Source organism: Humulus lupulus, chromosome 6 (genome assembly GCF_963169125.1).
Source record: "Humulus lupulus chromosome 6, drHumLupu1.1, whole genome shotgun sequence".
NCBI classification, from domain to species: Eukaryota; Viridiplantae; Streptophyta; class Magnoliopsida; order Rosales; family Cannabaceae; genus Humulus; species Humulus lupulus.
Window position 1 is genome coordinate 140,303,510 of NC_084798.1, and position 27,322 is coordinate 140,330,831.

General features: G+C 39.6%; 1 long non-coding RNA gene across 1 annotated transcript; it reads right to left on the minus strand.

The window, feature by feature from the left end:
- Nucleotides 1-4,295: 4,295 nt before the first annotated feature.
- On the minus strand, nt 4,296-27,038 carry LOC133782567 (uncharacterized). Its single transcript, XR_009870589.1, has 3 exons — nt 25,052-27,038; nt 12,257-12,346; nt 4,296-4,499 (listed from the first exon to the last, which is right to left on the minus strand). It is a non-coding gene; the product is annotated as an uncharacterized LOC133782567 (long non-coding RNA).
- Between the last annotated feature and the right edge of the window lie 284 nt (nt 27,039-27,322).

A 27,322-nucleotide genomic window follows, 5' to 3' on the forward strand; every position in this document is an offset into this window, starting at 1 on the left:
TCTAATATTCATATAATATTATTCTAACAATAATAATAAACAATCAATATATGCAAAAATTCATTTCAATTTTTTATTTTATAAAACATTATTCAATACATGTGCTTTAAAGGGCACTATTCCTAACACTAAGGAATGACTATATTATCTTCCTCATGGAACTGAGAACATATGGAATGAGATGAAGACTTTGTTCTTGGAGCGCTACTTTTTGGCATGTAAGGTTGGAAGTATAAGGAAGGAAATTTGTGGCATTCGCCAACAGAATGGGGAATTATTGTATGAGTATTGGGAGCGGTTCAATAGATTATGTGTGTTGACCAGTGTTTTGGCCAACGACACTGAGTCAATTTAAACGACAGAAAAGAATTATAATGAACTGAAATCAAGAAAACGACACAAAAGATTTTATAGTGGTTCAGCCCAAAGAGTTGGAAATGACCTACGTCCACCTGCATTTCTATTTATCAATGAAGTCTCAAACTCAAGATCATAAAGAAACAAGGTTCAACTGAGTTTCTTAAGCTGAAAAAAGAATACAATTCGAAGGGTTTTGTACGTAAAGTGCTTACAAAAGAAATCTCTAGCTTTTCCTCTCGTAATTTTCACTTAGTGTTAATGATTTATGTAACCCTTTATTTATAGAGACTCTTAGTGGGCTATGGCCCATTACCAGCAAATCTAGGCTCTACACGTGTAGGTGTGAGATAAGTACATTCAGTTGCATATTCAAATAATATAGGAATAATACAATTTAAATATTAGTTACATAAATATCTTGCGATATTTAATGGTGTCTCGTGAAACCCTGATCTTTGGGTTAAAGTGTCCTTCTCATTAAGCAAGTCTTGTACTCTAAGCAGCTTCATGGGATGGTACTAGTCTGCTCCATCATCGAGCAGGTTACTGGATCTTTGCTAAACAATCTTTTATATTTTGACATAGTCTTCTCGAGCAGCTACTCCTTCCGACTAGCTCTCTGAATTTAATGTGGTATGACACCACGTGTGTAACGTCCCAAATTACCTAATAAGGCTTACGGCTCGGTATTAAATATGCATGTGGGCCCGGTTCTTATTAGAAGAGAAATTTTCATAATTTTTCCTGTTACGGGTATATTTGGAATATATGTGCATATATGTGATATATGTGTGAGACGACATTATTATGTGCATATGTTTGTGTTTCTCGGCACGAGACGATCCTAGGGAGCAAGTTAGCGGGAAAGTCACAACGGGACCTAATACCCGACTCGGGGTGGGTATCTAGTACATTACCTGGATATGGGGTAACGGCAATGAATATTCAAGGATATATTTGGAGTTAGTGAGATTAGGAGGGAATTTAAGGGATTTTGACCACTTTTCCCTCAAGACATTTTTGGGTACCCCGAGCCTCGGGATTTACTTAAGGTTACTTGAACCCTGGGTAAACCACAAAAAATACAAAACACTCAGCAAACACTTAAACTATGATCAGCTCTCTTTCTCTCCCAACCGACTCTCTCTCTCTCAACTTTTGGTGTGGATTTCTTGAGGAAACTAAGGGGATTAAAGGCTAAAAACTTGGGAAATTGAAGGCTTGAATCTAGGGTTGGATTGGTTGCTACTAGGAGATCATTAAACACAGCTGAGGTAAGCTCTAGTCCCTGTTTTAGTTGAATTCTGTCATGATTTTCTAGAGTTCTTGAAGTGTTCTTGAGCTTTGTTGCTCAAGGTGTTGATTTTGCGTTTTGGTAGGATTTGAGGTGAACTTAAGGTTAGGTTTTGTTGCTGGTATTATTTTTATTATGTTCGGGGGATTGAATTATGGTTCTAAGAAATATTTGGGATGGTTTTGATAGAATTTGGATGAGGAGAATGCTAGGAAACCTGGGTTAGTAGGGTCACGCCGCAGCCTAGTTCTTGGAGCGCCATGACCCGTGTGAACCCAGGGCCCTAGGGCGTTCTGTTTGGGGTAGGTGCATCGCGACCCTCAGGGTCAAGTCGCGGCCAACATGGGTATTTTTGGCCAAGATAGGTTTTTAGTGACGAAAACTCAAATCTAAGGGCTCGGGATCGATTCTACTACCCGGTTTAGAAGAATTCGACGTCTCGGAGGCTAAGACTCGGTCCAGAAGCCTTTATTCGCTGGTTATTGACGAGATTCTATTCTATGGTCGTGACTAGGTTATCGCTAACGGCTTAGAACTGGGATCGTGCTCGAGGGTCGTTCTTATTATATGTTACACTCGGACCTGAGGTAAGAAAACTGCACCCAGTACATGATATATGTTGTAAGGCCCTAGATAACCAAGACCGTTACACTGTGTATTTTAAAATAGTGCAACACTTGCTAATCAAGTCATTTGAACATTTATGTGTTCCTAAAGTCAACTATCAGGTTATGGTTAAAAAAATTTGATCATTAACGGTTCATTTTCATTAAAATAGATATTTGGTACATGGGATCCCAAAAACAGGGTTTAAGAGACAAATTTACAATTCTTAAAGGATATATACAACCAGTGGCCACTCTAATGGAAAAATACAAATTTTAGGCTCTGTCCCTTTCCTGTCCCTCAGTCGTGAAAGACGAACAACTGATAATGTACACCTCGCCCCCAGAGCTCTCCAACTCATGGTTGGTCTAGCTTACCCTTTCCTTTACCTGCACCACATAGCACCCGTGAGCCAAGGCCCAGCAAGAAAACCATAACATCAAATACATAATCAGTAATAGCATCCAATCAATCATAAGACAATCATTCGAAAGCTCAAAAAATCGTAAGCATCAAACTGACAATAGTAAACATGTACATTCAGAAATATATCTCAACCAATATACAGGTGCTTAGGGTCGGCGCCCTTAGGCTGAGCCCTCTATTTACTCAATTGACTCCGGCTCGCTTAGGTCGAGTCCTTTGTTTGTCTAGCTGACCCAGGCTCATAGTGGTCGAACCGCGTCCTGTGAACAAATCATTAGCCCCAGCTCTCTTAGGTCGTTCATTTCACGTTTCGCATAATAGTATCACAGCTACACAACACATATACCCAGATATAGGGAATCTCAGCCCCACACGGCCACACAAGGGTGCAGTTTTCTTATCTTGAATTCCGAACGGAGGATACAGAATGGTCTTGAACACGATCCTTAGTCCTGAGCCTTGGGTATAAACATAGTCATAGTGTCCAATGGGTAATTATAAATTTCTAATCCAAATAAATACTTTAGGAGTCAAAAACTAGCCTCTGGGACCTCGATTTCTAGTAAACCGGGTAGTATAAATCGTCCCAAGTGCCTAAGTTTGAACCCCCAAGCCTTACCAATCCTAGAAATCATCATAAGGTGAAATCCTCTAGGCAGGCCATGACCTGGCCCTAAGGGTCGCGGCGCACCCCCAAGTCAGAGACTAAATCCCTAAGCCTCAGGGGAGGAGGGCCGCGACTTGCCTCCAAGGGTCACGGCGCGCCTTCAGGACAGAGAGAACACCCAGGCATTATGGGCATGCGGGTTGTGGCACCCATGAGCTGGGTCACAGGGCGCCCCTTCGTGCCCGGAATTTTTGGGTATGCTCAACATATTTTCCAGCCAAATTCCTCATAATTCAATCCTAATAAGCCTCCTAACCATAATCAAACTCAACTACGAGTTCAGGGCTTCTAACCCTAAAATTTAAGCATATTATAACACAGAAAACTCTACCAAAACTACCAACAATTCACCCCTAGAAACATCAACCAAATAATCCTATAAACCTGAATTCTTAACTGAAACTAAACAAAATCCTTACCTCAAATAGCTGCTAAACCCTCAGCTACAACCTTCAATCTTTGAGCTTAAGTCCCAGCCCTCTTTCTTCAGCAGCTCAAGCCTTTCTCCTTCAATTTCCTTCCAAAATTCCCACTTAAACCCCTTGGTTTTCAAAGCTTCAGCTCATCAAAGTTCTTCAAGAGCAAGAGGAAAATATGGAGAAAATCGTGTAAGAGAAGAGCGAGAGAGAAAGAGTGAGTTTGGAGTTTTCCTAATGTGTCTAGTGAATTCTCAGTACCTCTAGGCTCTTAGCTGATCACATCCCCAACAAAAAAATGACCAAAATGTCCTCCCCTAAACTACTTTGCTATTTAATTACTCTAAGGGTAAAATTGTAACGGCCTGGATAGCCAAGACCGTTACACTGTGTGTCTATAAAAGTGCTAGACTTGCTAATCAAGTCATTTAGTTAAAATCGTGTTGCCGAAACTATTATGGAACTAGGGTTAAAAGATTTTGGTCTTAAAAGTCACATTTCTTATAAGTAACATTTCTTGTTTACACGGGATCCCAAAATAATAGGTTTAAAACCATTTACAAAAGATTTGCGATTTAGATACAATATTAGCCATACTAAGGCAAAATAGACAGTTCAGCAATCCCTGTCCTGATCCACTCCTCGGCCAAAGCGACCGAACAGCTGACTATGTACATTCAGCCTCGCAGCTCTCCATCTCAGGGCTGGTCTAACTTGCCTTTGCCTTTACCTGCACCACGTAGCACTCGTGAGCCAAGGCCCAGCAAGAAAACACAATAACAGAGCATAAGCAATCAACAGACAATCCAATATCTCATATTGCATAACATATTCTCAACCATATAAACATTCAGAATAATCAAGTATTCAGCATACTAAACATATCAACACATATCAAACACCAAATCATAAATGATAACTAGGGTTAGCGCCCTCAGGTCGCGCCCTCTGTTATCCCACTGACTCCGGCCCGCTTAAACTGAGCTCAGTGAATATTAAGCTGTCCTTGGCTACCAGTGGCCAAGTCGCGCCCTGTGCGCAAATATTGTATACGGCACCCTTAGGCCGCTATCACATATCCCATGGCATGATACCATCATTGACATTATACAAATATCGGGAGCTCTTAGTCCCATCACAACTTATAACCGGGTGCAGTTTTCTTACCTTTAGATTCGCTAGCTTTGTTCACTTGATTCCTTGAGCACGATCCCTCTCGAGCCTTAGCGCTCACCTAATCACAACCATAGATCAAATTCATCACCAAACCTCAAATCCAAAACCTATCCTCGGGACCAACCCTAAGCCCCCGGGAAATCCTAATTCCATCAAGCAGGGTGGTGGAATCGAACCCCGAACCCTTGGTCAAAAACCCTTGAAAATAACCCTAAAACCCCTTTCTGGAAATAGGGCAGCGCTACAGCACTCTAAGGAGGGCGCTACAGCGCTACAAGCAGAACCAAAATCCACCAAAAATCATGGCCTAGCGCTACAACGCCCAAAGGCTAGCTGTAGCGCTAGTCACAGACAGCCAACACCACATTTTCCCTTCCTGCGATTTCCCTGAGCCAAACTTAACCAAAACTTCTCCAAACCTTCACCAAACTTAAAATCAAGCTCACTAACATGTCTAACTCATCCCAATCATTATAACCAGATAAAATCTAATCACATGCACCTCTAATCCCAAAATTCATCATAGTCACTTCTAGACTTCAAAACTCGGCAGAACACACCCAAAACTTCAAAGTTTAAAGTTATGAATTTATACCTTTGATGGAAATTCGACCTTAAGTTGCCTCTAGACCTCCTTTGCTTGCTCTTCCTCAATCCTTGGCTCCAGCTTCCCTAGAATTCCCCATCAATTCAGCTTAGATACCTTAGTTAGAAATCAAAACCAGAACTGAAGAAACTTCAAAGTCTTACCTCAACCAAATGGCTTATCCTTGCTAAACCCTTGCCAAATCTTCAAGCCTAACTAAGAAACCTTGTGGCTCAGCTTGACCTAGCTCTCCTCTGAATTTTGCTCCAAGAAAACACTAAGAAATGGTGAAGGAGATCACCAACCGACCCTTAGAAAAACAGCTCTGTTTTCCTCCCTTTCTTTTTCTTTCTTTTCCTTCTTTTCTTTCTTCCTTAGCCTTCTACCTTTTTCTAAAATTCCCACTAAGTATAAAGCCTCAGCATACTTATCTCTTGCAAGCCAAATGACCATAATGCCCTCCCTTTTAATTTAAATCCTTTAATCCACTTAGGGGCATTTTAGTCATTTTACCAAATTCCCGCTAATTCCTCAAGTGTCTCTAACATTTTTCGCTCACTTCCCGATACCTAATTAATCACCAATTATATTCTTCATTATCAAAATTAACCTCGATATATTCTCTAAATTCCCAGTTATACCCCCAGGCTCGCCCCGAGCCGGGTATAAATCCCCGTCGTGACTTTTCGCTAGACTGCTCACTAGGATCGTCTCGAATCACAGATCACAGATATATCCACATAATAATGTGATCTCAACAATCATCACATATATATATACAGTTATGCCCGCAACGGGCCAAAATTACAATTAGGCCCTTCTAACCTAATCAGGGCCTACATGCATACTAATATGCATAGTCATGCATCTCAAATATTCAAATAGTCATATAACATGCTTTAAATCATTAAATCACATATATTCCAATTATGCCCTCCCGACACACTAATCTAGTCCCTTAAGCCTCATTAGTAAATTTGGGTCGTTACAAAAATGGTCTTTTTCCCCCCCAGTTCTCACTAACTCCTCAAGTGTTCCTTGTATCTACCAATTAATCTCGTCACTCTAATAAATTACCACGTACTTATTCAATATCTAATAATTCCCAAGATATATTCTCTAAATTCCCAAAAATACCCCATGGCTTCCCCCCGACCGGGTATTAAACCCCACTGTGGCTATTTCGCTAATCTGCTCACTGGAACATCTCGGGCCATATGCTGCAAATATATCCACATAATAATGTGGTCTCAATCATAAATCACATAAATCATATTTATGCCCTCAACGGGCCAAAATTACAAATATGACCTTATAAGCTATAAACGGCCCACATGCATATCTAATACTCGTAAACATGCAGATCACATACTCATATAATCATAGTAATCATTCACGTCACATAGTCACGCATTTAACCAATTAAACATACATAAAAACCAATTATGCTTTTCCGGCACACTAATCAAGACCCTAAGCCTTATTAGCGATTTTGGGTCGTTACAACTATCCCTTCTGAGAATTTCATCCCCGAAATTTACCTGAATAACTCGGGATATTAATCCTGCATTGATGACTCAAGCTCCCGGGTCGCTTCCTTAACCCTGCTATTCCTCCACAACACTTTGACTAGAGGAATCATTTTGTTCCGTAGAATTGTGCCTTTCCTGTTTAGAACCTCAACTAGTCGCTCTTCATATGAAAAATCTGTCTGCAACTCCAAGTCCTCATATTTCAACACATTAGTCGTATCAGAGACGTACTTCCGAAGCATATAAATGTTAAATACCTCGTGAACCCCTGATAATGATGGTGGTAGTGCCAACCTGTACGCCCCTAGCCCGATCATCTCCAGGATCTCAAATGGTCCTATGAACCTAGGGCTTAGCTTGCCCTTTTTCCCAAACCTTCTCACCCCTAGCAGTAGTGAGACTCGAAGAAATACGTGATCCCCTACCTAGAACTCCACGTCCCTATGCTTAGGATTAGCGTAGCTCTTCTATCTACGAAGCGAAGCGAGCATTCGTGCTCGAATCTTCTCGATAGACTCATTGGTCTTCTGAACCATCTCCGGTCCCAAATACTTCCTCTCACCTATCTCATCCCAATGAATGGGCGATCTACATCTCCTTCCGTACAACATCTCGTATGGAGCTACTCTAATCGTTGATTAATAACTATTGTTATCTAAAAGTTCAATGAACGAGAGATACTTACTCCAAGACCCCCCAAAGTCTATCACACACGCCCTGAGCATGTCTTCCAATACCTGAATCGTCCTCTCAGACTGTCCATCAGTCTGAGGATGAAAGGTCGTACTGAACTTCAGCTGAGTCCCCATAGCCTTCTGCAAACTACCCCAAAACTTGGAGGTAAATATAGGATCCCGGTCTGACACTATAGACTTGGGAACCCCATGGAGACGTACAATCTCTGTCACGTATAGCTCCATGTACTGATCCACAGTATAGGTCATCTTCACTGGCAGAAAGTGAGATAACTTAATGTATCTATCTCCTATCACCCACATTGAGTCATGTAGCCCCGATGTCCTGGATAAACCTCCCACAAAATCCATAGTAATGTCTTCCCATTTCCACTCGAGAACACCCAAAGGTTGTAGCAACCCCACTAGGCGCTGATGCTCAGCCTTCACCTACTGACAGGTTAAACACTTGGCCACGTACTCAACTACATATTTCTTCATCCCAAGCCACCAATATAATGTTCGTGGATTTTGATACATCTTCGTGGTGCTTGGATGGAGTGAGTATGGTGTATTATGGGATTCATCTAATTTCTCTCAACTAATACCCATATATGTCGAAACACAAATCCGACACTTATACCGTAGTAGCCCTTTCTCTGAAATAGAATAATCCTTAGATATCCCAGCTAGGACATTCCCTCTAACCTCTTGCAACTGTACACCATCCATCTGACCCTCTCTTATCCTCTCCAGAAGGGTCGACTGCAAAGTAACATTGGCAGCCCGGCCCACAACCAACTCTATTCTCGCTCTAGTCATCTCCTCCGCCAACTCTTTTGCTATCTGTGTAGAGCTAAACAACTGTTTCGGGCCTCTCCGACTCAGTGCATCTCCCACCACATTGGCTTTCCTTGGGTGGTAAAGGATGTCACAATCATAGTCCTTTACCAACTCTAGCCAACGTCTCTGCCTCATATTCAAGTCCTTCTGGGTGAAGAAATACTTCAAAACTCTTATGATCAGTGTATATCTCGCACTTCTCCCCATACAGATAATGTCGCCAAACTTTCAGTGCGAATACCACCGTTGCCAACTCTAGGTCATGGGTAGGGTACCGTTGCTCATACTCCTTCTGTGGCCATGACGCATAAGCAATAACCTTCTCATTTTACAACAACACGCATCCCAAACCCAACCTCAATGTGTCAAAATATACCACAAACTTCCCTCCCTCCGAAGGAAGACTCAACACCGGGGCAGTAATCAACCGTCGCTTCAATTCCTGGAAGCTATTCTCACACTTGTCTGACCAGACGAACTTAAAATTCTTCTGTGTCAATTCTATCATCGGTGCCGCAATCTTCGAGAATCCTTCCACAAACCGTCTAACCTGCTAATCCAAGGAAGCTCCTAACCTATGAGGCATTTCTTGGCCTCGAACAATCTCTCGGTGCCTCCACCTTAGCTGGATCCACCTTGATCCCATCTTCACCAACAATGTGTCCAAGGAATTTCACTTCTGGTAGCCTGAACTCAAACTTCTTAAACTTGGCATACAACTGATGCTCCCTCAATCTATGCAGGACATGTCAGAGATGTTGTTCATGCTCTGCCTCTGAACTGGAGTAAACTAAGATGTCATCGATGAAGACAATCACAAACTGATCTAAGAAGTCCTTGAAGACCCTATTTTTCAAGTCCATGAATGCTACCAGGGCATTGGTCAAACCAAATGACATGACCAAGAACTCATAATGCCCATACCTTGTTTGGAGGCCATCTTCGGTATATCCTCATCCTTGATCCTCAACTGGTGATAACCAGATTTAAGATCATTCTTCGAGAACACCGTCTTTCCCTACAGCGGATCAAACAAGTCATCAATCCTTGGTAAGGGATATTTATTCTTAATGGTCAACTTGTTCAACTCCTTGTAATCTATACCATCCTCAGAGTCCCGTCCTTCTTCTTCACAAACAAAACCGGAGCACCTCATGGCGAAAAGCTAGGCCTAATAAACCCCAAATCAAGAAGCTCTTGCAGCTATATCTTCATCTCTTTCAATTCTCCCAGAGTCATCCTATATGGTGCCCTCGAGCTCTATCCCTAGCGCTAACTCGATGATGAAATGAATCTCCCTGTGCAACGGCAATCCCAGTAAATCCTCAGGAAACACATCCAAGAACTCGGGTACCAATCTGGTCTCTCCCGGCCCTACTGGCATCACCCTGGTGGTATCCACCACACTGGCAAGAAAACCTATACAACCTCCCTACAATAGGTCCCTAGCCCTCAATGCTGATGTCATGGGTATTGTGAGGTCCATGCACAGCACCCACAAAAACAAAGGGATTCTCTCCCTCAGGCTCAAAAGTCACCATCTTCTTCCTACAATCGATGGTAGCCCCATATCTGACCATCCAATCCATTCCTAAAATCATATCAAAGTCATCCATACTCAATTCGATCAAGTCTACAGATAATTCCCTACCATCAACCATCACATGCAGTGCTCTAATCCATCATCTAGAAAATACCAGTTCCCATGTAGGCAGTATAGTCCCAAACCCCGCAATATAATACTCACTAGGTCTACACAATCTATCAATCAACTTACTAGAAACAAATGAATGTGTAGCACCAGAGTCAATCAATACAGTATAAGAAGAGCCAGCGCTAGAAAGTTGACCTGTCGCTACCGACGGACTAGCCTCGGCCTCTGCCTGCATTAAGGTGAACACTCGAGCTGGAGTCAAGCTGTCCACCTTCCCTGATTCTTCTTTCTTCGCTGTTGGGCAATCCTTCTTGAGGTGTCCCGCCACCTCGCACACACACATAACAGGCCTTTGCCCGACATTTTCCCGGATGGTGCCTTCTACACCTCGTGCACTCTGGGTAACTCCTCCACGTCTCACCGCCTCCCTGGCCACCACCCTGAGCACCCTGACCCCTCCTATTAGGACCGGCAGTGGTTGAAGTGTCAGGGGTCTTCCTCTTCAGATCACTGGGGCCTCCACCCCTACCAGACCCTATGTATGGAGGCATTGCCCTGCGAACCTCCCGTCTTGCAGCGTTCTCCCTCCAGATCTTATTCTCTGCTTCTTCAGCGGTAAAAGCCTTCTCAAAAACCTGACCATAAGTCATATGTCCAGATACCGTTGTAATTCTCACATCTCGGGCTATCATATCATTAAGCCCTCGAATAAACCTGTCCTTTCTAGTTGCATCAGCAGACACTAAATCTGGTGCGAACTTCACAAGCCTGTCAAACTTTAGGGCATACTCAGTAACTGTTTTGTTGCCCTGCACCAACCCCACAAACTCATTCACCTTCGCTACCCTGACGGCAACGTTATAGTACTTATGGATGTTTATATCTCTGAACCCATCATGTCCCTGGTCTGTGATACCACCTGCCACCAAATACAGGCATCCTCTCTAAGCATATAGGTGGCACAGGCCACCCTATTATTACCTTCCACCCTCATGAAATCCATTATAGAAGTAATCATACTCATCCACTTTTCGGCCTTTAGTGGATCCGGTCCTCCCTCAAAGGTTGGAGGATGTTGTCTCCTAAATTGCTCATACAGTGGCTCCCACCAGTTCCCAACCTCAGGTGTTTGTACAACTGGTGCCACAGTAGGTGGCAAAATAGCTGCAGCACTCCCTGACGGAGCCTGCTGTCTCAAGAAGCGAACTTGCTCTTCTTGACTCTGTAACCGGGCTTGCATGTCTACAAGTATTTGCTGCCAGTTCTCATGGACTGGTGGAGGGTTCTGGCCCTGATCATCATCTCTAGCCTTAGACCTTGTGCCAGCTAGTCGTATAGATCGCCTTGGATGCATAGCTATCCAAATTTATCTACAATCAACGACTCGGCGGTCAGGCAATGATGACAGGTTAACAATCTTTCCATAATCCTCCATTGAAACTCAACCAACCACAAGCAATCAAGATGCAAACAACCATTCAAATATTCATTCACATACAGCAGCAATGTTAAAAACACGCCTCATAATAGTCACATAACAGTCAAGGACCAGGCCCTATCAGTATCTCATGCTACCTATTAATCATGCAATAAAGCATTTATATTTCAGTCAAACATTTAAGCATATAATCACATATACAATTACCAAACCCTGAGTCGAACTTGTCTTTAGCAGCAAGTGTACATGTCCAGCCAGTCTTCAGGAACCCTTAAACCTAGACCGTTCTGATACCAAGTTGTAACACCCTAGATAACCAAGACTGTTACACTATGTATTTTAAAAAAGTTCAAGACTTGCTAATCAAGTCGATTGAATATTTATATGTTCCTAAAGTCAACTATCAGGTTATGTTTAAAATATTTTGATCATCAATGGTTAATTTTCATTCAAATAGATGTTTGGTAGATAGGATCCCAAAAACAGGGTTTAAGATACAATTTTACAATTCTCAAAGGTTATATACAACTAGTGGCCACTCTAATGGAAAAATACAAATTTTGGGCTCTGTCCCTGTCCTTTACCTCGGGCGTGGCAGATGAGCAACTGACAATGTACACCTCACCCCCAGAGTTCTCCAACTCATAGTTGGTCCAGCTTACCCTTGCCTTTACCTGCACCACGTAGCATCCATGAGCCAAGGCCCAACAAGAAAACCATAACATCAAATACATAATCAGTAATAGCATCCAATCAATCATAAGATAGCCATTCGAAAGCTCAACAAATCATAAGCATCAAATAAACAATACTTAACATGTACATTCAGAACTATATCTCAATCAATATACAGGTGCTTAGGGTCAGCGCCCTTAGGCTGAGCCCTCTATTTACTCAATTGGCTCCAGCTCGCTTAGGTTGAGTCCTTTGTTTATCTAGCTGACCCCAGCTCACAGGGGTTGAGCCGTGTCCTGTGCGCAAATCATCACCCCCGACTCTCTTAGGCCATTCATTTCACGTTTCACATAATAGTACCACAGTTACACAACACATATACTCAGATACAGGGAATCTCAGCCCAACACGGCCACACAAGGGTGTAGTTCTCTTATCTTGAATTTTGAATGGAGGATACAAAACAATCCTGAGCACGATCCTCTGTCCTAAGCCTTGGTGATAAACCTAGTCATAGTGGCCAATGGGTAATTATCAATTGCTAATCCAAATAAATACTTTAGGAGTCAAAAACTAGCCTCCGAGACCTCGATTTCTACTAAACCAGATAGTAGAAATCATCCCGAGCGCCTAGGTTTGAACCTCCAAGCCTTACCAATCCTATAAATCATCATAAGGTGAAATCCCCTTGGCGGGCCGGGACCTAGCCCTAAGGGTCACGGTGCGCCCCCAAGTCAGAGATTAAATCCCTAAGACTCAGGGGAGGCAGACCGCGACTTGCCTCCTAGGGCCACAGCGCGCCTTCAGGACAAAGAGCACACCCAGGCATTATGGGCATGCGGGTTGTGGCGCCCATGAGCTGGGTCGCAGCGCGCCCCCTCTTGCCCAGAATTTTTGGGTTTGCTCAACATATTTTCCAGCCAAATTCCTCAAAATTCAATCCTAATAAGCCTCCCAATCATAATCAAACTCAACTACGAGTTCAGGGCTTTTAACCATAAAATTTAAGCATATTCTAACACAGAAAACTCTACCAAAACTACCAACAATTCACCCCTAGAAACCTCAACCATATAATCCTATAAACCTGAATTCTTAACTGAAACTAAACAAAATCCTTACCTCAAATAGCTGCTAAACCCTCAGCTACAACCTTCAATCTTTGAGCTTAAGTCCCAGCCCTCTTTCTTCAATAGCTCAAGCCTTTCTCCTTTAATATCCTTCCAAAACTCCCAATTAAACCCCTTGGTTTCCAAAGCTTCAGCTCATCAAAGTTCTTCAAGAGCAAGAGGAAAATATGGAGAAAATCGTGTAAGAGAATAGGGAGAGAGAAAGAGTGTGTTTGGGGTTTTCCGAATGTGTCTAGTGAATTCTCAGTATGTCTAGGCCCTTAGTTGATCACATCCCCAACAACAAAATGACCAAAATGTCCTCCCCTAAACTACTTTGCTATTTAATTACTCTAAGGGTAAAATGGTCTTTTTTCCTCCCCAATTCTTGCTAACTCCTCAAGTGTTCCTAGTATCTACCAATTAATCTCGTCGATCCAATAAATTACCATGTACTTATTCAATATCTAATAATTCCCAAGATATATTCTCTAAATTCCCAAAAATACCCCTTGGCTTCCCCTCAAGCCGGGTATTAAACCCCGTTGTGACTATTTCGCTTATCTGCTCACTAGGACCATCTCGAGCCATATGCTGCAAATATATGCACATAAATAATTGAGAGCTTAATCATGATTTTTAATAAATTTTGTGTGATTGAATATTATTTATGCTTGCTGAATTATTAAAAATAAGATTGAAAATGTGTCTATTCTAGAACTTGTTAAATCCTAGATGATGCATATTTAGGGAGATGATTTAGGGAATTCTTTGAATAGTTTGTGCCTTTCAAGATAACCTTGATTTATTAAATCTCTAGTTACCGAATTTTGAGCCTAATTTGATTCTCTTCATTTGACACTTATTTTGAGCTTATTTGAAACTTTGTTATTTTTCCTTCCCTTTTATATACCATGAGCATATGAAAAGTGATTGGGGGATGGTTTGTAATGCGGTTTATATTTGGAAAATTGTGTCAATAGTAGAAGAAAAATTGACAAAGAAAGAAAGAAAAATTATATTGAATATGAACTACACTCCAATTGAAAATACAAAGAAATAAGTTTGGGGGAATGTAGTATCATTAGAAAAAAATGAAATGAAAAAAAAAATCAGTTTATGAATTCTCTCTCAAAATAAGAAATTTTGGGAAATTTGGGATTGTTTTTGGGGTTTGTAAGTTGATACAAAATTGGTTTGTTTGCTTTGTGTGCTTATGGTATATTTGAGCCTAAATGACTTTTTTATCTACCTTTATGTAAGCCCTTTAAATGATAAGCTATGAAGTCCTATTGATTTCTGAGCATGTGTTTAATACATTAATGGAGATTAGTAAGTATAGCAAGCTTATGGGATAATGATATTAATTGATTGTAATGAAAAAAAAAAATTGGTGAGCATGACTTGATTCAAATGCATTTTATTTATTAATCATGATTTTGAGAGCTTTTATTTTTGCATAGACTTAAGTGAATTGGAAGAATGTTTTGACTGAAATTCTGGATTATAAGTTAATTTTCCTGAAGATTATAAAGTGTGTTAGTCATCATAGCATAAGGCATGAATTATTGTTGTTGGCTTGATTCAATTGTATTGGTTGTTTAGGTTCTGAGTTTTGTCATGTGATTTTATGTCCATTATTTGAGGGCAAGCAAAGAGTAAGTTTGAGGGAGTTTAGGATGTGTTTTTGTGGTAATCTTGAGTTTTTATGTTTGTTTTGTTCAAGATTACGCTTGTGTTTGTCTTTGTTGTAGGTTGGTGTTTTGAATCATGAGATAAACAAGGAAATAAGAAAAAATTGTGGAAAAATGGAACTTTTGGTGGTTGTTCGACTCAAATTGGCATTAACGATGAGTTACAAGAAGTTTTTTATGAAGGAAGGATTTCAAAAGGTCAAAATCTGAAAAATAAAAAAAATAGAATTAGAGACGCGGCATGGGCGTAAGGGCCAGGACTCTAGTAAAGTCAGAGACTGCATAACCTGCTAAAAGGAATTAGGGCCACGACTTGCTTTTATAAGTCGTGGCACTAGAAGAAACAGAGGCAAATTCAGGAGGTGCATGGAGAGGCAAGCCGCGACCTGGGTGAAGAGGGTCGTAGTGCCTGCAGATTCTAACGAAGGCTGAAGTCCCTAAAAAGACATGGGCCATGGCCTAAGAAAGGCCAAGTCGCGGCCCGCCTTTATAAAAATAGGAATTCATTTTTTTTTTTTTGTATAAATTCAGACTTTAGGTTTTAATTAGAATTAGGTCAGATTTTTCATTACGAATTTAGAGAGCAATTCTTATTCTGAGACATTTTTTTCTACAATTTCATATTTTTATTTCCTTTTCAAGCTTTTGGATTTTATGTTTCTGAATAATTATTTTGTTGTTTTAGTCATGTCTGATATGAACTAAATCCTCTATCTAGGGGTTAATGTAGTCGCTTGGATTTCTATTTAATTTTATTATGGTGTTCTATTGATTCTTCTTCGTTATTATAATCTATATAATGCTTGCTTAATGCTAGTAAATACCTGATCAATATTTGCTTGATTTATGATTTTGATTCAAAATTTGAAAGAAGTGAATTGAATATGCTATCGTTATATAGACATAGGTTACATATTTGATGAAAGTACTTGTATCGCTTGTGTAGAAATTAGGTTTCTATGCTTAATGCTTGCTCTGTGTTTAAGTTTATCATAGAGATGTAGAAAACCTGCATATAGGTTGAGATCTTATATCTTGAAAAAGAATAGGAATTGATTTATGTTAACCTGCTATTAGAATAGGAAGAAGAGAATTAGAACTGATTAGTAAAATTAATAGAATAAAAATTTGATGAAGTTAATACCCTAGGTTTATAATTATTAAATCAATCTTTATTATCGCAAAGTTTATTTCAATTTTAAGTCTTAGTTTAAAAATTATTCTATTTTCGATAACCAAATAGAAATTTAAAAGCAACTATTGGTAATTGGTTGATAGTCCTTGTGGGAAAGATACTTTACTTACTGTTTTATTACTTGAATCGATTGTGTATACTTGCACATCATATTTTACCGATAAGTACTCTAGGCCTATAGAACCTCACATCCTACCTCCACAGGACACACTCCCTTCTCTCTGACCTTTAGAAGCGAAGCTATGCTCCCTATTGAGGCACTGGTGACGACCCATAGATAGAAAGCCTTTGATCAAGATTAAAACCACAAGCTACTCAGTGCATCCCTGAATCTGATCGAAGAAAAATGAAAAGAGTCACAATTGCAGCTCGTCCAATATCAACAGAGAATCACTTGCTACTTCAACTTAAAGGTAAAAGGACGCAGACTCGGACTTGATGATTTAGTACTTCGGAGGGAGTTTTTGGCAAATAAAGTTCTCAAGGATGATGTATTAGGGCCAAAATTTGAAGGGAGATAATAGATCGTGGAAGCCCCACGAGAAGGGACGTTTAAACTAGCTCGGGTGAATGGAGAAATAGTCCCATGGACCTGGAATTCCTTACACCTTAAAAAATACTATCAGTAGTAGTTGCCATAATTCTTTTTTTTTCTTTAATGTTTTTGGTATTCTTCCATGTAAGGCTTATTTATAAAAGTCACTTCATCTTAATAACATTGGATTTTTATATAGTCAATATTGTCATTTTATTATTGTAAAGTATCACGTGCTCATTTTGTAAAAGTGACCTAGAACATTTATAAGTTGTAACACCCTGGATACCCCAGAACAGTTACGGTGAACGGTGAACCGGAAATTTGACTTTCTACCTGAGTCCTTTGGTTAAAAACGTGCATCTAAGTGTTATTAACAGGCTAAGGTGGAAAAACCAATAAAAAGGAAATGATATATTTCATTAAATACATAAAACTGTTCATGGGCCCATCAAAAACTTTTACAAGTTATTTATAACTCAAAATGGTCATTACTGTTTCAAATTTACAAACCTGCCGACCTAAGCAGCAAAATATAGGGTAAACCCCTTGTTCCTGACTTATGAGTCAGCACTGTGTGACCAGTGCCCAGTACCACTGTCGAACTTGACTAATGAGTCACAGCTTCATAGTTGATACCGACACCTTTTCCAATTCTGACTAATTAGTCAGTACCATGCACAAGTGAGCAAGATTTGCTAAGCATTCAATAATCAATCCATGTCCACATTTATACATTCAGCATGCCTCATGAACAACCATGCATGTCACATATGGGGTGCAGTTCTCTTACCTCTGGTTCAAGTGAGAATTAATATAAGAACGATCCTTGAGAACGATCAACCTTTTAATTCCTTGACGGTCACCTGGTGATAACCAAATATAGGATTCATCAATGAAAATGAATAACAAAGGTTCCCAAACCAAAACCTAGCCTTCGAGACATTGAATCCTACTAAACTGGGTAGTAGGATCGATCCCGAGGCCTAAGGCTTGAATCCCCAAGCCAAAAACTCATTTCTGGCCAAAATACCACTAAGGGTCGCGGCCCTCCCTAGCCATGTCACGGCCCGCCCCTCAAACAGAGGCGGCCTCCCCCAGCTCCCAGCATGGGCCGCGACCTTCTCTGGCCATGCCACGGCCCTACCTGCAACTCAGCCAAAAACTTGGTTTTTCCTCCCTTCAAACTCATTCTAAAACCCCATTAAAACTCTCCCAACATCACCAAACAAAACCACCAATTGATACCACAACTTACCCACCATACAAGCATCAAAACCCAAGCTTTACACCAATCAAAACTTCCATTAATTCCAACTATCCACATCAAAACTATGAGCTGAAAACTATAGGGAAAAACAGAGAAATACTTGAAATTCATGGACAAAATCTTACCTCAAACTGGTTTTGAAGCCCCTTCAATGGTTGAATCAAGTTCCTAAGCTCAAACCTTGATTTTTCCTAGCTTAGTTCTTCAAATGAAGGTCAAGAATTCCAAAGGAAAATGAAGGAGAAGGAAAGTACGGGAGACAAAATGAACTTGCTCTGTTTTTGGTAACTTCTACAGCCTTCAATGGCATATATCAATCCTAGGGGTGAAAATACCAAAATACCCCTAGGTCAAATAAAGGTTTCTAAAGCTCCCAAGGGTAAAACCGTCATTTCCCACCAATCTCGTTAATCATAATTAACACTCTCCAATTCTCGCTATCCTCGATATTCTCAAATACCAAGAATTCATATCCCGTTACCCTTTAATTCCCGGCAACACTCTATTCACAAAAACACCCCAAGACTCACCCCGAGCCCCGAGCTTAAACCTGTTATGACCAAACCAATAGTTTATATTCAAAGATCGTCTCATGTCGATTAGCTCGAACAAATCCACATTATAATGTGGCCTCTACAATATATCACTGACATGCATACAAATATACAATTATGCCCTCAACGGGCCAAATTACCAAAACACCCCTGTAATAAAATGTGGACCCACATGCATGCATTTAACATCATATTATAATACAATTCACATAAACATGCATATTATCATTTAATGGCATAATTAGACAATTATGGCCCTCCCGGCCTACTAATCTAGCCATTAAACCACATTAGGGATTTCGGGGCATTACATAAGTTCTGGTCCCTTGGGGGGCACATAACTGAAGAGAGCTTTTAACAAAAAAGTTGAGCATATTCGGATAAAGTTTGAAACTTAGAATTTGGAAAAATTGATTATTCAACGGCTTTTTAAAGCTCGGATTTTCAAAATAATTCTGAATACGAACTAAGTTGGGAAATTTCTACTACAAAACAAAACCTAGAAGAAAACTAGGAAACCCTGGATATAACCAGGTCCGAGGCCTAATTCTTAACAGGTACAATGCTATTAAGCAAACAAAACTCTTGGACACAACCAAGTCTAAGGACTAATTCCTAACAGGTATAACGCAATTAGGCAGGCAAATTCTTGGGTACAACCAGGATATCGACTAAAATTATTTAGTTGACCCATCAAGAACCTATCCTAATCTAAAGACAACCCGTACGATTTTGAGTGTGCAATAATTCAAGATTGATAAATACGAGAAAATAATAGATATGGGGGACACAAATAGATCACAAACTAACATACATGTACTAAAAAGTATATAGTTATCTCGAGGAGAAAAAAACCTCAATCTGAGCCTGAAGGCGATAGTTTCAATCCTTAAGGACTTAATGACATGATAAAAGTAAAATAAGCATAAAAAAAGCACCACTGAGCTCCGTCAATTTGCTCAAGTGATGTCACCTCTTTGTCGTCCCCATCAGTAGCTCTGGAAGCATCGATGGTCTCAGAAGGTTCCTATGAGAATCGAACCTTGAACTTGACAAGATAAGGTCCCCAAAACTCCGGCTCCATGAAGGAACAATCTTTGTCCTAGTTGAAAGCCCATCACCGGTAGAGCATCTCTTCCAGAGAATTCCTTGAGTGTACAATCTCCAGCCTCGCCTTCTCGGCCTCCTCCTTGGCTTTGATCTTGACCTCAAAAATCTTGTTCTTAAGCATCTTGACCTCGTCAAGTTTATTTTTGAGGCTATCAGTCTCGGCCTGCAGCTGTTCCCATCGTTGGCTCACTTCCATGACCTGGTCTTTGGTGATCCATTTGTTCTCCTGGGAAGTAGCTAGGGCAACCTTGGCAGCCCGCTCGTTCTCCTGGTTGGTGGCCAGGGAAGCCTTGGCAATCTGCTCGTTCTCTTGGGAAATGGTTAGAGCGACTTAGAGCTCATCCCTCCTAGCTCGAACCCGAGCAATATCGCAAAGTTGAGCCAAGACAGAATGCAAAGGGAAAATACAGGTCAAGGTTAGTTAAAAAAAAAGTACTATAGGAGGATTAAAGGTGGCTCACAGTGAGGTTCATTCTCATGGTGGACTCGAGAACATCTTCGGGAGTACGCTCCTCCATGGCCCTCGGGTCCTTAACATTGGCCCTATATTCATGGCCCACCATATGGCTCACCATCTCATACATGGTCCCTCGAAAGGCTTCTGGGATCCTTGCCAACTCAAGTGGTTTTACTAGGATCTTAACGGAGGGGGCTTTGCTCTGAATAACTTGAGGAACAAAGGTAGGGGCATGTCAAGGAAGAGGAGGACGAGCCTCAAGGACGATGACTGTTCTAACAAGAGCTAGGGTTTGAGTCTATTGTTGCTGCTCCTGGGTGGAGCTGGCACCTTTATCTTTGACAAGAGACTCGGTGGAAGTTCTAGTCTTGGAGGCATGTTTCTTTCTCACTCTAGCCCTTTTTATCACGGGTCCAGTTCCGGCCCCACCAGCCTTAAAGGCACCCTTTAAACCCAAGGCACCCGTCAAATCCATCTCTTCACCTACAAAGGAATGATTAGAGGATTCAGATACAAGAAATAGTTATTCAAAATAATGCAAAGAAAAGAACAGAGCAAGAACCCTACCCTCCGAACTAGAGGAGGTTACTATTACAATTGGCTCAGGGTTATGAATTGGATTGGGTAAAATCCCTAACTCCTGGACTATTGAAGGTTTGGTGGTCTCTAGAATTATGACACCATGGGTCCTAGGGGGTTTAGGCTCTTTTTTCGGTCAGGACTCATCTACGGATTGCCTAAAACTGGGGGAGAATACACCCTAATGTAAGGAAGTCCATGTCCTATGATTTGTACCATATTCCTAAAAAATGGTGGACCTAAAATAGAGGGTATTGTCTACCACAATAGTGCATCTGGGGTAACTATGGTCATAGCGTACCACCAGATGATTCATACATTGGAGGAGGATTGTGTTCAGATTCGGGTCAACAACTCACGAGCTGACGTGGGTTGAATCAGATTAGCCTAATACTAGCAGCAGCCCAATCTAATTCTCTATAAGGGTTACCTTGGCTGTAAGTGTCAGCTGTTGCCCCTCACTCAGCTCAGTCTGGGTCAGGATGCTGCCTATCCTCAAGAGTTCTTCTCTTGCACACCAGCAGCGCCACCTCTTCTTCCTCCTCGGTGTCTTCAACGGTGGGCAGGACTTATTGAGGAGGGAGAAGCTTAGGAAGCTCGGGGGGCAAACCTCGGGTTCTGATAGCCAGCGTCTGATCTTTACAAATCAGATTGCAGGCCACCATGGTAGCATCATTCACTACCCTTCAGAACTCCTTCTCCTTCGAAGGAAGACCATACACTGTCTCGTACTGACCTCCAAGGGTCTCAGATCGCCCAGTCCTCTTGAATATAGTTGCACCAAGAACAAACTCAATTAGGAGGGTTAAACTTAATAAAATAAAAGGAATTTACATATGGAGTTTGGAGAGTTATGAGACTTATGAGGACGGTTGAAGTACCAGTGAGTGTATTTCTTGAACCCATTCAACATAAAGAATTGATCTTTATAGTCATTTGGGTGAAAGAGATAAGATATTTCCTTGGTCATGCAGGTTTTTATTAGAGGTCTTATAAGGATTTCTCAAAGATTGCTACACCATTATGCCATCTTCTTCATAAGGATGTGGCATTTGAATTTAATGATAAATGTCTGTTAGCATTCAACAAATTTAAGGAATCATTGAGTACAACTCCCATTATTCAACCACCAAATTGGGAGTTACTATTTGAAATAATGTGTGACGCTAGTTATTATGCAATAGGGGCAGTCCTTGGGCAACGAGTTGGTAAAATTCCTCATGTCATATATTATGCCTCTCAGACTCTTAATGATGCTCAGTTGAATTATTCTACTACGAAGAAAGAGCTTTTAGTGGTCATCTTTGCTTTGGAAAAGTTGTGGTCTTACTTGATTGGAACTAAAGTTATTGTTTACATAGACCATGCCACTCTTAAATATTTACTAGCGAATAAAGAAGCAAAACCTCGGCTTATTCGGTGGATTCTACTCCTCCAAGAGTTTGATCTAGAAATAAAACACAAGAAAGGGCCCAAAAAATTGTTGGCAAATCATTTAATTCGTCTTATTCGAGATGAAGAAAACTTGTCATTGTATGAAAAGTTTCCCGATGAATAACTCGTAGCATTGCAAGAAGTTGTTCCATGGTTTGTTGATATTGTAAATTTTCTAGCTACCAAGGAGTTACTGAGAGGCCTCACACAAGCTCAAAGAAACAAGATTAAGCATGATGCTAAGTTCTACATTTGGGATGAACCTTATTTATGGAAATATTGTGCTGATCAAGTCATTCAAAGGTGTGTGCCTGAATTTGAATTTCAATCCATTCTTGATTTCTCTCATTCTCATGCTTGTGGAGGTAATTTTGGACAGAAGAGAAAAACCCACAAAGTTCTTGACATCAGTTTCTATTGGCCTACAATATTCAAGGATTCTTATGATTTCTGTAAGTCAAGTGATCATTGTCAACGTGTTGGTAACATGACTGCTAGAGATCAAATGCCTCAAACTCCCATTATCATTGTCGATATTTTTTATGTATGGGGCATTGATTTTATGGGATTGTTTCCATCATCATTTGGTTTTGAATACACTTTATTAGCGGTATATTATGTATCCGATTGGGTGGAAGCAAAGGCAACCGAAGCGGATAATTCTAAAATAGTGGTTGAGTTCATTCAATCAAATATTTTTGTAAGATTTTGCACTCCGAGGGCAATAATTAGTGACTAAGGTACTCATTTTTGCAATAAAACTATTAAAGCTTTATTATGGCGCTATCAAGTGACTCACAAAGTAACCAATGCCTATCATCCACAAGCCAATGGCCAAGTGGAGGTGTCAAATAGAGAAGTCAAATTCATCCTTGAGAAGACTGTGAACCCAACTCGGAAAGATTGGAGTGTAAGGCTTGATGATGCCTTATGGGAATATTGCACAGCATATAAAACACCACTCGGTAAGTCACTATATCATTTGGTGTATGGAAAGACTTGTTATTAGAACATAAGGCTTGGTGAGCTGTGAAAACGTGTAACATGGAGTTGGATACTACAGGCCAACAAAGAATACTTCAACTGCAAGAGCTTGAGGAAATTCGAAACGATGCTTATGAAAGCTACAAGAATTACAAAGAAAAGACCAAGGCCTTTCATGATAGAATCATAATCATTCGGAAGACTTTTGTAGCGGGACAGAAAATATTAATGTATCACTCTTGTCTCAAACTTTTCCAAGCAAGTTAAAGTCTCGATGGGCGGGACCTTTCATCGTTTTACACCACTCTCCTCATGAAGTGGTCGAGATTACAAGTCCAACAATGGGAAAGACATTTAAGGTGAATGGTCAGAGATTAAAGTCTTATTATGAGTCAATCGAGGAGGAACAAGCTACAGTGGTTCATCTCTTCACTCCATAATACATTGATGAAGAATAAATGGCTTCGTGTTCAGTTAACAACATTAAACTTAGCAAGTTTATGTATTTTATTTTATTTTACTTTGAGACATTTTCATTTATTTTATTTTTCTTTGTAATCACTAATTTTGAACTTAGTTTTTCATTTTTATGTAAATATGAACTGTGAAAAACATGAAGAAAAAAAAAAGCATTACGGTTGCGGTGAGCCTTTATGTAGGTTGTGGCCTCCATGTCAGTAGCTCTCAGCTGCGGCCCACACACCCAAAGTCGCAACCACCAAGTAAGGCCCAAGAATTAATTTTCGAGGTGCCACTGCCGCAGACATCCATTGCCTAGGTCACAGCCACGATTCAATACAACAAGCCACAGCCCTGGCAAAACATGTCCCAGGTCATGGCCTCCCAATTCGCTTCTCATGGCCACAACGTGCAAAATTCTAGGTCACGGCCTGGACCAGATGACAGCACAAATATGTGTCAGTTTTTTCTAAGCCTCCTCACTCATTTCTTTTAAACACACACACCCACATCTGAATTATCTCATCTCTTCTTACCAAATTTCATCCCTTTCATCTCTTATCAACCAAATTCTCTCCCAAATCCACACAAAAACACCTTTTATTATTCACTTCTTCACCCTTTCAAACTCTTTTCACCTCTAAAATCCATCAAACCATCTTTTCCCTCAATTTCAAAACCTAAAATCCCCAAATCCAAAAATTGGTGAATGTTATTATACCAATCAATTCAAGGCGTTTCAAGAAAAATTTCAAGCTTTGGAGAACCCACATTGTCTACACAAAGTAAGTTTTTCATTTACATTGTGGCATTTTAGAATTGGGACATTAGAATTGTTTCAAGAAATAGAATTGGGGCATTTTGGTTTTCATGAATTTTTGGTGAAGTTTTGGTATAATTGTGCTATTGAGGATGGATTGATATTATATTAGTGATTGTTTGGTTTTGGGGAGCTTGTGATTCAAGAACACCATTTTTAAATATTGGCTTAGTTTATGCACACCAAATGTTTGATAAAATGACTAAGTGAAGAGTAATTGTTGATTTGGTTGATTTCTTTGGTGATCTTTGTAGGAGTATTGGAGGATACTTCATAACTCTAACAAATCTCATGCAAAACTTCTTCTTCCCCAAGCTATGAATATATATCACAAAACCAGTTCTTATATCATCATTGATTCTCCCATAGCATGTTTATAACATTAACACATATTCATCAAATACCCTAACATGAAATTCTAACAATTAATTCATAACATATACCATTAAACCCCATGAACAATCATAAACATGACCTAGATTGTAAAGAGTAATAAGATATTACCTTCAAGTTGATTCTTAGTTCTCCAACCTTCTAGACCTCAACCTCAAAGAAAATCATTGCTTTGATCAATACAACGACTAACAATAATACGATAGATTTAACCTAATTTTTTTTTAGTCTGCAAAAGCTAACCCTAAAACCAAAAGACCAATTCGCCCCTAATTCTAACCCTCTCATAATTAGGATCAAGTCTTTTTTGTAATTTTCCCTTAAACTAATAGTTTTCACTTATGAAAATTACAATCCCTATCACAAGATTCATAATTATACTTTCACCCCTAATTTCCAATATCTTCGGCACTTAAGCCCCTGATAGTTGAAGGAACCGTGTTTTGACGTCGCCATACATACACATATCATAATCATGAAATAAATTAAATATTATCATGAAAATAAAAAATAAAAGAAATTCATATGCATCAACATAAATTACCAAATAGCTCTCACAGGCCAAAATTACCACAATACCCATCAGATGCAAAGGCGGATATTACACCATGGGTGTTATTCGAAAGCCTGGCATAATTTCATTGTTTGCATTATGTTTAGTTATTTTTTAGTTTTGTTTTTTTTTAATTTAGTTTGTTTTTAGGTTGCGATAAGCATGGTTAAGTTGAAATATGTATGTCAGTGATAAAAAATTTGATTGTGATGGAAATAATTCTGGAAATTGATGAGTTCTACATGAATTGCGTGCTTAACTCTTGTTTTGGTTGTCACTTATGCTTGTACTTAGATTTTTTAAATGATGAACACAATTGGATTTACCTTTTCACTAGAACTTGGAGAGATTTATGCAAGGTATTATATATGTAGTCTCGATCACTCTAGAAAGCATTGATTAATTATTTGAGGCAAAATCATAAATACACATGATTAGGAAGATGATTAAGGAAAATTCTTTGGATTGTTAAAGCCTTTCAAGTTTATCTATGATATCTAATACTCTAGTTTTCCATTTTTGATCCATAATGACTATTTTTTTTTCTTCTATGAATCCAATATCTAAACATTTGCAGCTATGAAAATTTTATCCCTTTTTGTGCCCATTACCCCATGGTTATATGTGAATGTTTAAATATTGGGGGGATGGATCTTGTAAGAAGGGAAAGATATATGTTGGTTTGTTGGGTTGCCATTTCAATGTTTATGATCTAATATTTCTCCCTACAAAGTTAAATTGAAAAAAATTGCAATGAAAAAAATGAAAAAAAAAATTACAAAAGTATAAGCGTAGGGGAAATAGTAAGATCAATGTGAAGAGAAGAAAATAGAAAGATTATGTATTTTTGAATTATATGGGAAATTTGTGGGAAGATCTAAAGATTAGAATAAATGTAGGCTATGGTTTCATTTGAGCTTAAAAATATCTTTTTCATCTACCTCTAACCTTAGCCTTATATTACAAGTCTATAAAGACATTTTGATTCTTGTTTATGTGTGCTTATATTAGTGGAGAATAATTGGTTAATTTCTATGAAGTGGATGCTTTTCGTGATAAATATTATCTATAAAAAGGGACATTTTGAAACATATTTTGGCATGTATAAGTTGATTTGGGTGCATGTGAGTTGGTAAGTTTGATTGTGCATAATTATAAAAGGTTCAAGTTTAAGTGGTGATTGTACATTGAGTTGAAATTCTAAAGAATGTGGAATTTAGATTTTTCCTAAGAATTATATGTTTGTTAAATTTTTTAGACAATCATTGCTTTCAACAAAACCATTGGTTATGTTTTTAGTTTTTTTTTTTTTTTTTTTTTTTTTTTTTGCTAAGAGACTAGCAAAGTCTAAATGTGGAGGAATTTGATAAGGGAATTTTAGATTATATATTTTTAGCTCTTTCTCACTTAGATATTGTTGATTGTTAGCTTTTTTATGTGTTTGTAACTTTATTTTATGAGTCTTTAATCTTTATGCCACAAAGCATTTTATGAGAGTTAACTGATGAATTTTGTGTGATTTGTGGCTATATATTGACAAGAGACGATAAGGCTCAAGAAAATTAAGTTTAGAAAGAGTTTGAATTGTTTTAGAAGTTCTTAAACCCAAGGTTCGAGGTTGGAGCAGAAGAAATTGAAGACAATTGAAGAAAGCAAGAAAAGGCCCTATCCGCATCAAAGCACATTTAAGGTCGCGCCCATACAGTCAGAGAGCAATGGCCACAGCGAGGAATACTGGTGGTCATGACCTAAGTCCGCGTTTTTGTCTAAAGTCTGTTATGGCTGCGGCGACGCACAATAGTGGACGTGGCCTACGATACTTTTTCAAC